The following is a 12,051-nucleotide window of genomic DNA, read 5'->3' as shown; positions in this document are numbered from 1 at the left end:
GTTCTTTACCAACTCTGCTCTGCTCCACAGTAAATGTTGCAGGAGGAATTTCTCAGGGAGTTTAGACAGGTCATACTTTGGGAAGGAAAATCTTCACTTTTACAATGAGACGGTAATGTGAAGCTCATTGTGCTTTGCATACACAGTGAGCAACTCAACTTTTGAAGTATAATTTGTTGTCCTGGTGTCCTTGAGTAAAATCTGCTCAGCCACAGCTGTCTACAACACAAGTCCCATCTCATCTGTGAGGCAGCTTGCTTTGCTGTGGGTGAAGGACACAATACGAATGGTGTTTGCCCCTGTGGCTCTGGCCATGGGGACAAAGTCATGTGGGGGTACTCAGCTGTGATGTGCCCAGTCAGCTGTGCCTCGAGATGCCCTGGGTGTGCACTCTGAATGCTGGGAAAATGGGCAAATTCAGATAAACTGTGCAACTCTGAGAAAGAGCTGAACTTCTTACCCCCAACATGCTGTGAAAAGCCTATGAAAGACTGAAACATTTTGTTTTCTAAGGAGTGGGCATTATTTAAATACTACAGAAATATGCAAAGAATTTATCGGGACTCGGACACACAACATAGATGTACAAACTGATTGCTCTGACAGCTTCCCATGCAATAAGCACTTCACAATTACTGTTCACTTTCATGCCTTGCTAAATGGGAGGTAACTTGAAGATATTTTCATTCCTCTCAGAGCATCACTTGGGATATCTGTAGAATCACTCAGCGTCACAATTCTGAGAAATCTGCCAGGATTATGTTCTGAAGTTTGATTTGGATAAGAAAGGAATCAAAAGGTCATAGATTATCCCAGGACATATCAAAACATGCATTAAAAATTTCCATGTTCTTGAACTTGCGGTAAACGTCAGTCACATTCACTCAGTTTTGTTCAAGTTTAAACTCGAGGGACCTCATCTCTACTTGTCAGTGTGTCAGTGACTTGAGAGGGGAGGTGGAAACTTCTCGCTGGACTCTGCCTGTGTCCCGTTGGAGGGGAAATAAATGTCAGAACAGGCGCGGGGAGCCTTTAGACTATAAAGAATGGGAAATCACTGACTTGAAATAGGGCTATGTAGAGTTACGGTGCTAATTAGCACAGAGGAGCAGCTATTTGAGCATCATTTACAACCTGCTCTTATGGCAGTGGAAATCTGGCAGGAAATTGCTTCGTGTGTGGGTAAGTCAGACGTGCGATGGGCCCCAGTACAGGAAAGCAGGTGGATTTCAAGGACAGCAGTCATCCAGAAGCTGAGCTTTGGGAGGCAGCTGCTCTCATCACCGTAGGTGAATCATGGTTTGGTCCAGCTCTGCTTTGCCTGTTGCCTAAAGGGATGAATGTTGAAGTGGAGGCATCACCATCCTCACCTTTTGCTTTAACAGAAAAGGATTTCCAGCCTCTTCAACACACAGCAGATCACTGAAGGACATTGCTGGTTTCTTTGCTGCTACCTCCTCTGATGAGCTCTTATATTGACAATAGCCTCTTTTCACCAGTAAGGTGAGGGTGATGCACAGTGACATGCTGCAGTATGAAAACACTCCTGTTGTACCTACTAAGTGTGTGTCAGAGGATGGTGTCATAGAAACAGATGTTGCAGCACGTTGTGTGCTGACCACTTATTTAATTGCATCTGTACACCCTGCCCACCCCTCCAGTTCAGACATGTTGTCAGACAATCGTTTCTAATCACAGAAGAATGGTGTAGAGAGGATGATGAAATCATTGCTGGGCAGGAGGTTACAACAGCGACGAGATCAGTCAAAGTCCCTTGGCCAAAAATATCTAATAAAGAGAAGTGGGCCAGAACACCAACACCGGTGACCCTGAGGTTGCTTTGTTTTTTTATCAGCTTAAATAATCTTATCTGGCAACTCCACTCTAAACAAAAGCAGGGTTTTCATGGCCATCTTCAATGCTTTTGCTACAGTGGCAAGCCATGTTTCAGAGGGTCAGTAATGGAAAACAGATGTTTTAATGTGTACAACAAGAAGCAAAAAAGCAAATACAGCAAACACAAAGTCTGACATGAAAAGGAGGCTATCTCTGAATTGTTGTAATAAAAGACCCACATTAATGAAACACAGGATTAGATAAACTGCTCTTTTTTAATTGTTGTGCACAGCTGTTTTTATGGCTATAAAATCTCAGTTCTTGTAATATATCCGAATCAGAACTTTATTTCAGCATAGCCTGCTCCTAGTTCATACAGGGATAAACTACTGCACAAGTAGTGTTGCAGGAAAGTGCTATGCTGCCAAAAAGACAATACAAGATTAATTATTTGCCCAGCACACTGCTGCCAGGCTATGAAAAATGCTTCTATGTATTCTTTTAATTAAGAAGAATAACATGCACTGAGGAATGAAGAGGCCTACTTTGAAATCGGAGAGATTCCAATATTTCAAAATCAATTTTCATTCCAGGTTGGATTTCTAGAACGTATCTATTCAGAAAGCTTTCTTAGCAGTGTCAAAACACTGTACAATTGATAATATGTATCTTCCATAATATTTAAGTCATTGATGAACATTTAGAAACTATTACCATGAAAAAAAAATCCAAGTGAATAATGTTTCTTTTCCTTTAAACATCAATACATCCTCCTGAAGTACAGTATTCTGGACATGCTACATTTTGGAAAAGAAAACTGATTTTTGTTTTGTTTTTACACCAGCAGTAACAATATATAGATGAGTTTCAGATTTATTTCTCATCAAAGGCATGTGATATGAAACACGATAATAAATGATTTCCTAAACTTGTTTTTTTATGGGATGCATATAAACATGCAGAACTACAGCCAGGCGGTTAAAAGAAATATTGGAATCGCTCTATTTGAAATGATAAAGATCATCTTGTTCTTTTTCAGCCTGTCTCCCTGCTATTCTTGGACGAAGAATAAACGGTCTCAAAGTAAATGTTGCATTGAAATCCATTGAGAAAAAATTAAACTTTTATACTATTTACTGGGAAAAATTATGATTCTGTGAGCTGCCGTTAAGAGACAGATTTTCAACATTATTCACCCATTGAAAATAGCTCCTATTGTTCCCAAGTTCAAAAGCCTTTCTGGTTATTGCAACTTTGTCCTAAATATGTAGCTGAACAGTTGGGCTCAAACTCTTAAAACGCAGTTGCAAAAACATGTGACTTGCCCATGCAGTAACCACCCAGTGCATGCAGGGATGCTGCTCACACCCTCCAGTGATGCTGCATATGCTGGGCTTATACTTGCATTTGACAGAACCATGGTTTTGACTGCAGCAAGAGCCCGGAGAGGTTATATGAACCTTCGTCACCAAAAACTGGACCTTGGTATATCACCGTACTTCTGATGAATGTGACAAAAGAAATGTAGCTGCTTTGTCAGATCAGCCAGTAGTAGATACAGTTTTTCTTTGGGGCTAACGAGGAGACTAAAGGTCTCCTTTAGGTTGCATGAGGCTCTGTAGATTGGGTCTTTCTTCTAGGTCTCGTTGGAGGGGTCCTTCACCCCAGACCATATTTATCTCCATGCTCTGCACTGCCATAGGTCAGGCAACAGGGTTTTGTTGTGGGGAAGCTACTGTGGGTTTGCAGCCTTTATTGAGACAGCACAGGCTGTGATTGCCCGAGAGGCCGTGTCACCAAACAGGAGCAAACCAGCTCCCCAGTGTCGGGCTGGGGTGCTAGAAGAGCCCCCGACTCATGTTGAAGGACACTTGGGAGGCAGTGAGTGCTGCAGATGTAGCCAGACCCCAGTAAAATTTCACACATGATTTCTCTGAGAAACTGAAGCAAGATAAACAAGATTTGGTATGAATTTAAGCATAACACTGGTTATATTATTTGGGAACAAAACAGTTGCATAATCCTGTGGAAAACAGCACAGCTGTTCATGCTGGACAGGCGTGCCAAGGGCTGAGTCCTTCCTCAGAAGAGGTACGCGCCTGCAATTAGGTTCCTTTCCCCCTGTCCTGCACAGTGACACTGCGTCCCCGTCCTGGGGGTCTCAGGCAAACCTGTGATCCCCTTCCTCTCTGTTTTCGGAAATCATCTACAAATAGATGCTTTAAAGACATGAAAATAGATCTGCTCTGCTGTAGAGTCCCTGCTTGTTGAACTGAACCGGGGAGGCCAGGTCTGTGCTGTCTCTCGCCTTCCTTCTCGCTCACAGCCTGCGATAAATGCACACAGCATGAAAATCCGATTTGCTGTGAGATTAGGAAAGCATAATCTCATTAACAATGACAAGCTCCACTGGCCCGTTCTGCTGCCCACTACATATCCCTGCACAGCAAGTGGGGGCCTTGATTAACAGTTTGCTGCAAAGATAATGATCCTGCCAGCTCTGCTGGTGTTGCAGGGAGATGCACCCTGGCTGGAGCCTCAGGAGCTGGACATCAGCACAATCCCACAGGGAGCAATGGGAGTGGATCATGCTGGATCCAGCCCAGTGAGTTGGTAGGTACTGAACACCCAGCATGGCCAGGCTATCTGCCACCATTTTCATGCCACCTCTGCTACACCTGCCACCACCACCCTGCTCTCCCCAGTAGGTCTGAGCTATGTCTTTCCAGTGTGGCATCAAAAATAATGTTTGAAACACACAGCTTGTACAAGGTAGGGTTACCTCAGCAGGTAATTCAGCACAGCAGCAGAGGTTTGGTAGGTTGGGGCTGCCAGGTTACCTGCATGTGGTGGTTGATTTAGGACTAGATTTGGTCTGGTTCCCTGGACCCAGTGTTCCCATCAATGGTAGATGTCTCTGAAGGACCGATCACTGGTTGACCCCCATCCTGGAGTCTACTTCTCTGGAGACATTCAAGACCCACCTGGACATGTTCCTATGCGACCTCACCTAGGCGTTCCTGCTCCAGCAGGGGGATTGGACTAGATGATCTTTTGAGGTCCCTTCCAATCCCAAACATACTGTGATACTGTGATACTGTGATCCTTATGATTTCCCCAGAATGGACCCCAGTTTGCATTCTCCAAAGCTGCTCTGCGGTGTGAGAGCCTGCATGGGAAGGAAGGGTGATTGTGGGTCGTTCCAGTCCTAGACTGACACTGTCCAGCCTCTCCAGCTCGCTGGTCTCAAAGGGGTCTTTCTGCCACTAATGCTAGCTGGAACACCTGCATGTCTATGTGCAGAACTTTCCAAAACATCCCATAGTATTTTCCTATTATTTTCTCCTCCTTTTATTTTTATGTGTTAAAATTAAATTCTGGAAGGCAAATAGCTCTGATTTGCATATGCAAAATGAAAATTAACATGCTAATGATGATGTGCAAGTGGTGCAGGCACTGATCTTACAAAAAAATGCTTGGGAAGGAAAACCAGGACCCAAGCTGTGCAGCAGGTATTACAGGCAAAGAGCTCTCTTGGTGACAACAAAAAGAGAAAGCTAATCCTGCAGGTTTTCTGGGAGTTCAATTTTATTCACATGCCTTCCCTGGGCATTAGATGGAAATCCTTCTTTAATTAAAAACTGCTTACAGTCCCCCAGTGCAGCAGGTGCTGAGCTGGGCTGTGCTGTGCATCTGTGCAGCACCCTGCGTCCTGCTGTGTGCTGCCGTGCCCATCCTCCTATTTCCATGAATCCCACTGATCTCGCCTCTGGCGCCAGCCTCGTGCAGACATTTCAGAACAGGTCGTGGATGTCCCCACGTAAATGAAAAAAAGGCAAACAAGACAGTTTCCAAGGTGAACGCATGATCCCTGAGCTGCTCAAGGTGCCTCTGCGTGCTGCAGGCAGCCGCAGGGTCTGCGGTTTGATGCTCTGCGTTATTTCTTCTCCAAAAAGTTGCTCAAATACTTCCCTGAAATACAAAATATTTTGGAAGCTAAAGATAGTGTAGACAGAAAGGCAGACATCTAACTGACACTAAGCAAATAAATACGAGTTATGAAGAATTCTTAGTGAAAATAAAACCCCGGAGGACTGGAGCTCGTTGCTGAAAACAAGGCGGGAGGCTGGGATGATGGCAGGCTGCGCTGATAACTGTTGGCTCCATCCACAGGATCCCCTTTGGGGCTAGAGAGCATCCATAGTTCCTGTTAATGCCATTAAAACATGCTGCAGGTGAAAGAAATTGCAATACTGGTGTATGTTGCAATATACCTGGTCTTGGTGTAACTTGTGAGCATCGCTGGTGGCTTCCACCAAAGAGCGTGCATGGCCTGTGGTCTGCAGCACCACCCTGAACAGGATGAAATGGAGTTTTGCCTTCGATTCCCTCCCAGTCAAGCATTTTTGGCTGCAGATGGAGCTCATGTTTATTTCACAGCCAAGACAAGCTGTGGGGCAAATCTTCCCAGGACATCGTTGGGGTCACTTTCTGGTCAGGTTTCTCCTAAAGCTTGGTCCAGCTCTGAGGAACGCCACTGCTGTTAAACACACTTGTGCTGATGCTTTTCCTGACAGAACCAACCTTGAGGCACTGGCTTTGTACATCAGAATTCCTGGGCTTCGAGGGAGAAAGCAGGGGGTATAAAAGGTACTTTACCCAGGGAAGGCATTTCTTCAGTGTCTTTCCTGGCTTGCTCTGTCCTCTAGGTTTTGGTGACTGCAAGCACTAAAAACAGGGAACTGCTGTCCTTTCTTTAAGTTTTGTTGCTATTAAGTGAGGATGTAACAGAATAAGGTGGAATTTCAGGAAAAAAAATATACTGTTTGCAGAAATGACCTTTCTTATAAACATACAAGTTTGTGTGTGTGTGTGCGCGCACCATTACCTTGATCTGCTTCTAATGAAGACTGCACTGGATTGCTGCTGTTGTCATCTGTTGATGGTGGTAGCACGGTGCTAAGCAGAAGTTATTGTTATGAATACTTTTATTGGGTTTTATATGTTTAAGAAAACTTTCATTAGTCAGAGTGATTTTCAAGAGATACAAAGCAGAAACTTCAGAAGAGGCACTACAGTGTCAGCTGAATCACCTTTTACATCTTCACATCCCAGGAAAATGTCAGGTCTTGCTTGTATTTGACATGAAGACTGTAGTTGGGTATGTAAATACCACATCAGATGAAGAGACCAGAAAAGGACTGAGAAAAGATGCTAAAGGCCCGGGAGTTGTTTTATGGAGCAGACATCCTCTCATCTGACATTTCAGTTGTGGGGTAGTTTGGTCTCATGGGTTGAAGCCTCATTCTTTCACAAGATCACTGTTCAGTTTCCCACCGTGAGGCTGATTTCCTTGGCTCAAGAGGGTCAAAAGCACTGGTTGTTGCTTCCAGCAATATATTCCTGGTATATTGACAGTGCAGTGAAGGTGGTTTCCCATTATATGATTCTGGGGCAGTGCCCTGAGCCTGGGGTGAATGACTGCTCCCCTTGGATGGACAGGCTGCCCCAGCACACACAGCCTCTGTCCTAGGGAAGAAAGAAGGGCTCCTTTTTACAAAGAACTGATGTAATGATGCAAAAGACTGGCACAACCAGATGAGAAAAATTCTAAACTACTTAACAGTGCTGATAGCTGTCGTTATTTTTACTTCCTGGGGCTGAACCAGGGCTATTTTGCAGAGAGTGGGAGTAAATCCCATATTGAAATACTACTATGAATATTAGCTATTAGAAATGCATTAATAGAAACACTAGATACAGCCACAGTAATCAAGAGGAATATGCCAGAGATTATTTCACTGCTCTATAAGATAATGAGCTTGTTAGAGGAAGACACTATTATTAGCTCCTGCAGATACTTGCAGCATGCATTGCTTAATAAACTCCTGCTCATGGGACTTGTTTTCCAGTATGGTTTATTGCAGAGCACAGCATCCAGATTATTTCTATCCCATGACACCACCCAGCAAAGATCAGGCCAGTGTCCTGAGGGAAGTCAGCTGTGATGCGAGCCGTGCTGCAGGCTTTTGGACACCTTCATGCACCCACTTTGTCTACTTTGGCTTCATCTTTCTAGATCTTTCATCTGGCACTATAGGGACTGGGGGTTATATTCAGCTACCACCATGGGAAGATGCTGAGAAAAACCTACTGCGGTGGTTTAATTCCTCAGGCAACCCTGGGCAGCTGCTTAACAGGACTGTAGCCCCAGCTGTTAATCCAGCCTTTGCAGACCCAATAGCTGCCTCGCTTTATATTGTGGTGAGTAATAAGTGAGTCTTATGGTTGTGCTGGAGTCATGTCGATGATGTGCAGGCTGGGGAAGTCCATACGGGTGAGCAGCACCGTATGAGGGACAAGCTCACCTGGCAGGCACCTTCTGCAATATTTGACCACATTTGATTTCAGGGGGGCTTGTACATAATGGCTCAGCTCAGCTTGAGAGCCCCTGGATGCGAGATCATTAGCCTTCTCATTTGGACAAGGTAGGTTCGTTTTTCTTAATGCGGCCAATGTTGCTGGGCAAGGCAGCCAAGGAAATGAGATCAAAGTTCACCCGATGTCTTTCAAAGCCAAGCGGCGTATCTTCTGATTGGGCTCTTAAATAAAAGCCGCACAGCCACCCTTTGAAAGCGCACGGACCTGAGCGTAAATGTTGCATTATGCATGGGAAACATTGAGAGCAAATGCTTTTATCTGTGAGAGTGATCAGGGCTGGCTATTAGCTTAACACGGCCCTAAGAGGACAAAATTTGGGCCTGTTGATGCAGTTGAGAGGTTATGAGATGTAATGAGTCTTGCTCTTGGAGGGGCAGGACTGGAGTGGGAATATGGGCAGCCCCCTCCATGGGTAGCAGAGGCAAAAAGGGATCTGCAAAGAGGGTTGGGACACACAGCCCAGCCCATGTGGCTCAGTTATCCCCGGCACCATCAGGGCATGCACATCGTAAGTGCTGCTGCTGTGTTTCTGCAAGCAGCTTCAAAAGCAAATATGTGGTGCTCACACCAGCCTGGCAAGAGTCTCACTCTGTGCCTTAATACAGCCAATACGTCAAAGTCTGAGCCCCTCTGTATGTAACAGAGGATGCTTCCAGCCTTTTGCAGGTCAAATCATTTGTGTGAAACTGTTTGGTAGCAAAGGGAGCTACAGCAGCTCTCGAGGCTGTGGGAACCAGGAGAGAAGGCTGAGATGTTGGGGTGAAATTGTGGCCTCTGGAGGCTCTTCTTGGCCCTACTACAGACTTTCTGCATGACATTAGCTCTACTTTTTTTCATAGAATCATAGAATAGTTTGGGTTGGAAGGGACCTTCAAAGATCATCTAGTCCAACCCCCCTGCAATGAGCTGAAGCAATGATTTTCATTTGCTGAAGATAGGGCCCTTCATCTTTCCTGGTCTGGGTTCTCTCTTGGCAGATGGAAAATGCTTCCTTTTCTCTGAGGGGCTCTCAGGATGTATGTCTCTTCTCACCACTGAGGTGCTCACAGACCTAGGTGATGAGAAACCTATAAAAACACAGCCAGCTCCTTCAGAACTGAAGAAAATGAAATGAGAAACAAATGTTCGCCCCAGATGAGAACAAGCGCAGGGGGATCACTCACTCTGTCAAAAAAAAAAAGAGTAATTCTGCACATTTTAGTCTCCATTTGGTGTCAAACTGCGCAGCTGTGAGTACTCCAGGGTGAAATGACAACCCATCCCCGGGGTCGCTCTTACGAATACTGCGCCTTCAGAAAGATGACGGTTTTAAACAATTTGTTCCTAATTGAAAGAGGTCACATGAGACTGACTTTACAAAGTTTACATAACAAAGAGTAATTCTGTTAAGTAAAATGATTAATTCCTGTCATTGCACATCAAACGGCGCAGTTACAAAACAGTATTGTCTATGCTCGCATTGCATTGAAAGCCATTTTTTCTCCAGTTTCCCTTCCCATAACGCAACCTTTTGACGGAGCCTTAACTCTTTGGTGTTATTCAGCGGAGGAATTTGTGAATGGGAAGCGAGTAGGCTGCCATGGATGTGTGAGATATGTCACGCTGGTGTGGTGGCAGGCAAAAGACAACAGCTCTTTAGAGTGGACCCAGCTTACCCATGGACCCAGCACGATGAGAAATGCTTGCCAGTACAATGCCTTGGTTGTCACCCTTCTCCTGCACAATGAGGCATTGAGGGAGAACCACAATCCCAAAATGGCAGATTTTTCCTTTGAAATGCTTCTGCGGTGTGTTGTGCAGACGTGTCAAGGACTCAAAACAGCAAACGGCTTAGTAATTTGGTGCTTGGATAGCCTGGGAGAACATGGATGTCTTCGTGTCCGTCACACCGTTTGCTTACAAGTCTGTGGGGTAGCGTGCTGGCTCCTCAGAGAGACTGGGAAACCTGGGGAGTCCCTCTGTGACGTGCAGATCTGACAGAAGGAAAACCTTTGGTTTTGGAGCAGTTCACTGTTACTGCTATAGGGCTGGATCCAGCTTTGGAGGGGAGGCTGTATATCCCTGTGGCTGCAGGGAGACCAAATGCACTACCCTGTGCATGGGTATAGAGGTCCTTTGTTGCCCTCGGGACAAACCCACGTCTTTGCATGCTGGAAGACACCTTCTTGACTTGCTAAGCAAGTGACCCCACTGCTGATGAAGAGCATAGGCAGACCAGAGAATGTTTGGGATGCACTGGGGTGCACAGATTTGCTGGAGAATTGTGTTTGCAGCTTAGGCTGGCATTAAAGCCCACTGCTGGATTTTAATATGATGTCTTCTGCACACCATGAAGTTTTGTGACACTCCCGTTCTTGCCCACTTGTCCCTCTGCTCACCTTTATACCCTTAAGACAGGCTCTTTCTTGCTTTGTAAGAGGCCACAAGAGCCATGGAGAAAGGAGGTGCTGATACTGATGAGGGTATAGGGGACAGGGGATACAAATTTGTGCTTAATCAGGCTATAGTTCTGCAACCCCTGAAATTAATTGTTCACATAGTTTGGGATTTGCTTGTTTGTAAATCTACCTTTCCTCAGTCTGTGGAGTATAAGTGACTTTCCTGTAAGAACTATTTCTTGCTTGCTTATTCAATGTAGAGTGCTTATTTGCTCCCTTCACATTTTTTCTCATTACAGTCCCCTTCCTTTCCTTTCTCCAGCCTTCCCTTGGGTCTTTCCTTCCTTGCCTGCATTTCAATTCAAAGCCCTGTTGGAGTTTTCCATTCTCTTCTAGGGCTGAGTCACTGACTTTTGTCAGCCTCCTACCATGGATGGCAAAGGGGAGGAGGGAAGAGAAAGAAGAAACAAACAGAAATTGCTTTAACACCAGCCAAAAGCTGTATAAAAAGGCCCAAATGTTATGGCATCTGAAATAAAATCAAGCACAAGAAAGCCCTGCCAAATCTCCCTTGAAACGCTGGAAATCTGGAAGTGTTCAGTGCAGTTAAAGAACAGCTTTCTAGCCTAAATGTCAGTGGAAGGGTCACGGCACATGTCCTGCTTTGCAGGTGGGACATCCATCTTCTCGGTCCTTTGCAGGCACAGCCAAGCTCTGCATGCCTTCCCTGTTTTGAGGGCATTTACTCTGCAGAGATGATGCTGTGACTCTTGCTGCAGTCTGGTGGCCGGATAGCCAACACATGGTAGAGCTTGAGTTAATCTCTGGATGAGCACACAGTGGAGCAGCGCAAAGGACGGCTGCTGGAGCCAAGGACGAGAAAGGGTTGGGTCTGCTGCCACGTCCTAGTGTCTTCTTCAGCCTTGATCGTGCAAAGACTGAGTTTTGGACTCTGAGTTTCACAGGGTCCAACCTGTGCTCAGGCTGCCAGGCATGCAATACAAATATATCCCCTATATAAATCATCCAGTACCTCTTTTTTCTCACATTTTCATGGCAACAGATCTCGTTTCCAGTTACTGAGAAATCTGCCAAGTCTAATTAATCTGTCTGGGATGATGGCAAGTTTCCCCATGTTGAAATCAGACTCCTTTTCTAGTAGAAAGCTCTAGGCTCAGCATGGCATCCAGAGTCCCAGAGCCTTTCAGCTGGCTGTGGGCAGCTCTGCTCTCAGCGTCTCAGTCATGGGTGCAAGGAATGCTCAGACTTTGAAATCCCCATCTGCAGCCTCACAGCACATCCAAAACTCCTGCAGCCGGGCCTTTGCTTTGCCTGTTCTGGTAAAAATGATGGAACAAACATTTTCTCCTAGCTGGGGTGTCTACATTGAGAAGAC

Source organism: Nesoenas mayeri (genome assembly GCF_963082525.1).
Source record: "Nesoenas mayeri genome assembly, chromosome: 10".
Taxonomy (NCBI): domain Eukaryota; kingdom Metazoa; phylum Chordata; class Aves; order Columbiformes; family Columbidae; genus Nesoenas; species Nesoenas mayeri.
Note: the sequence above shows the minus strand (reverse complement) of the source record.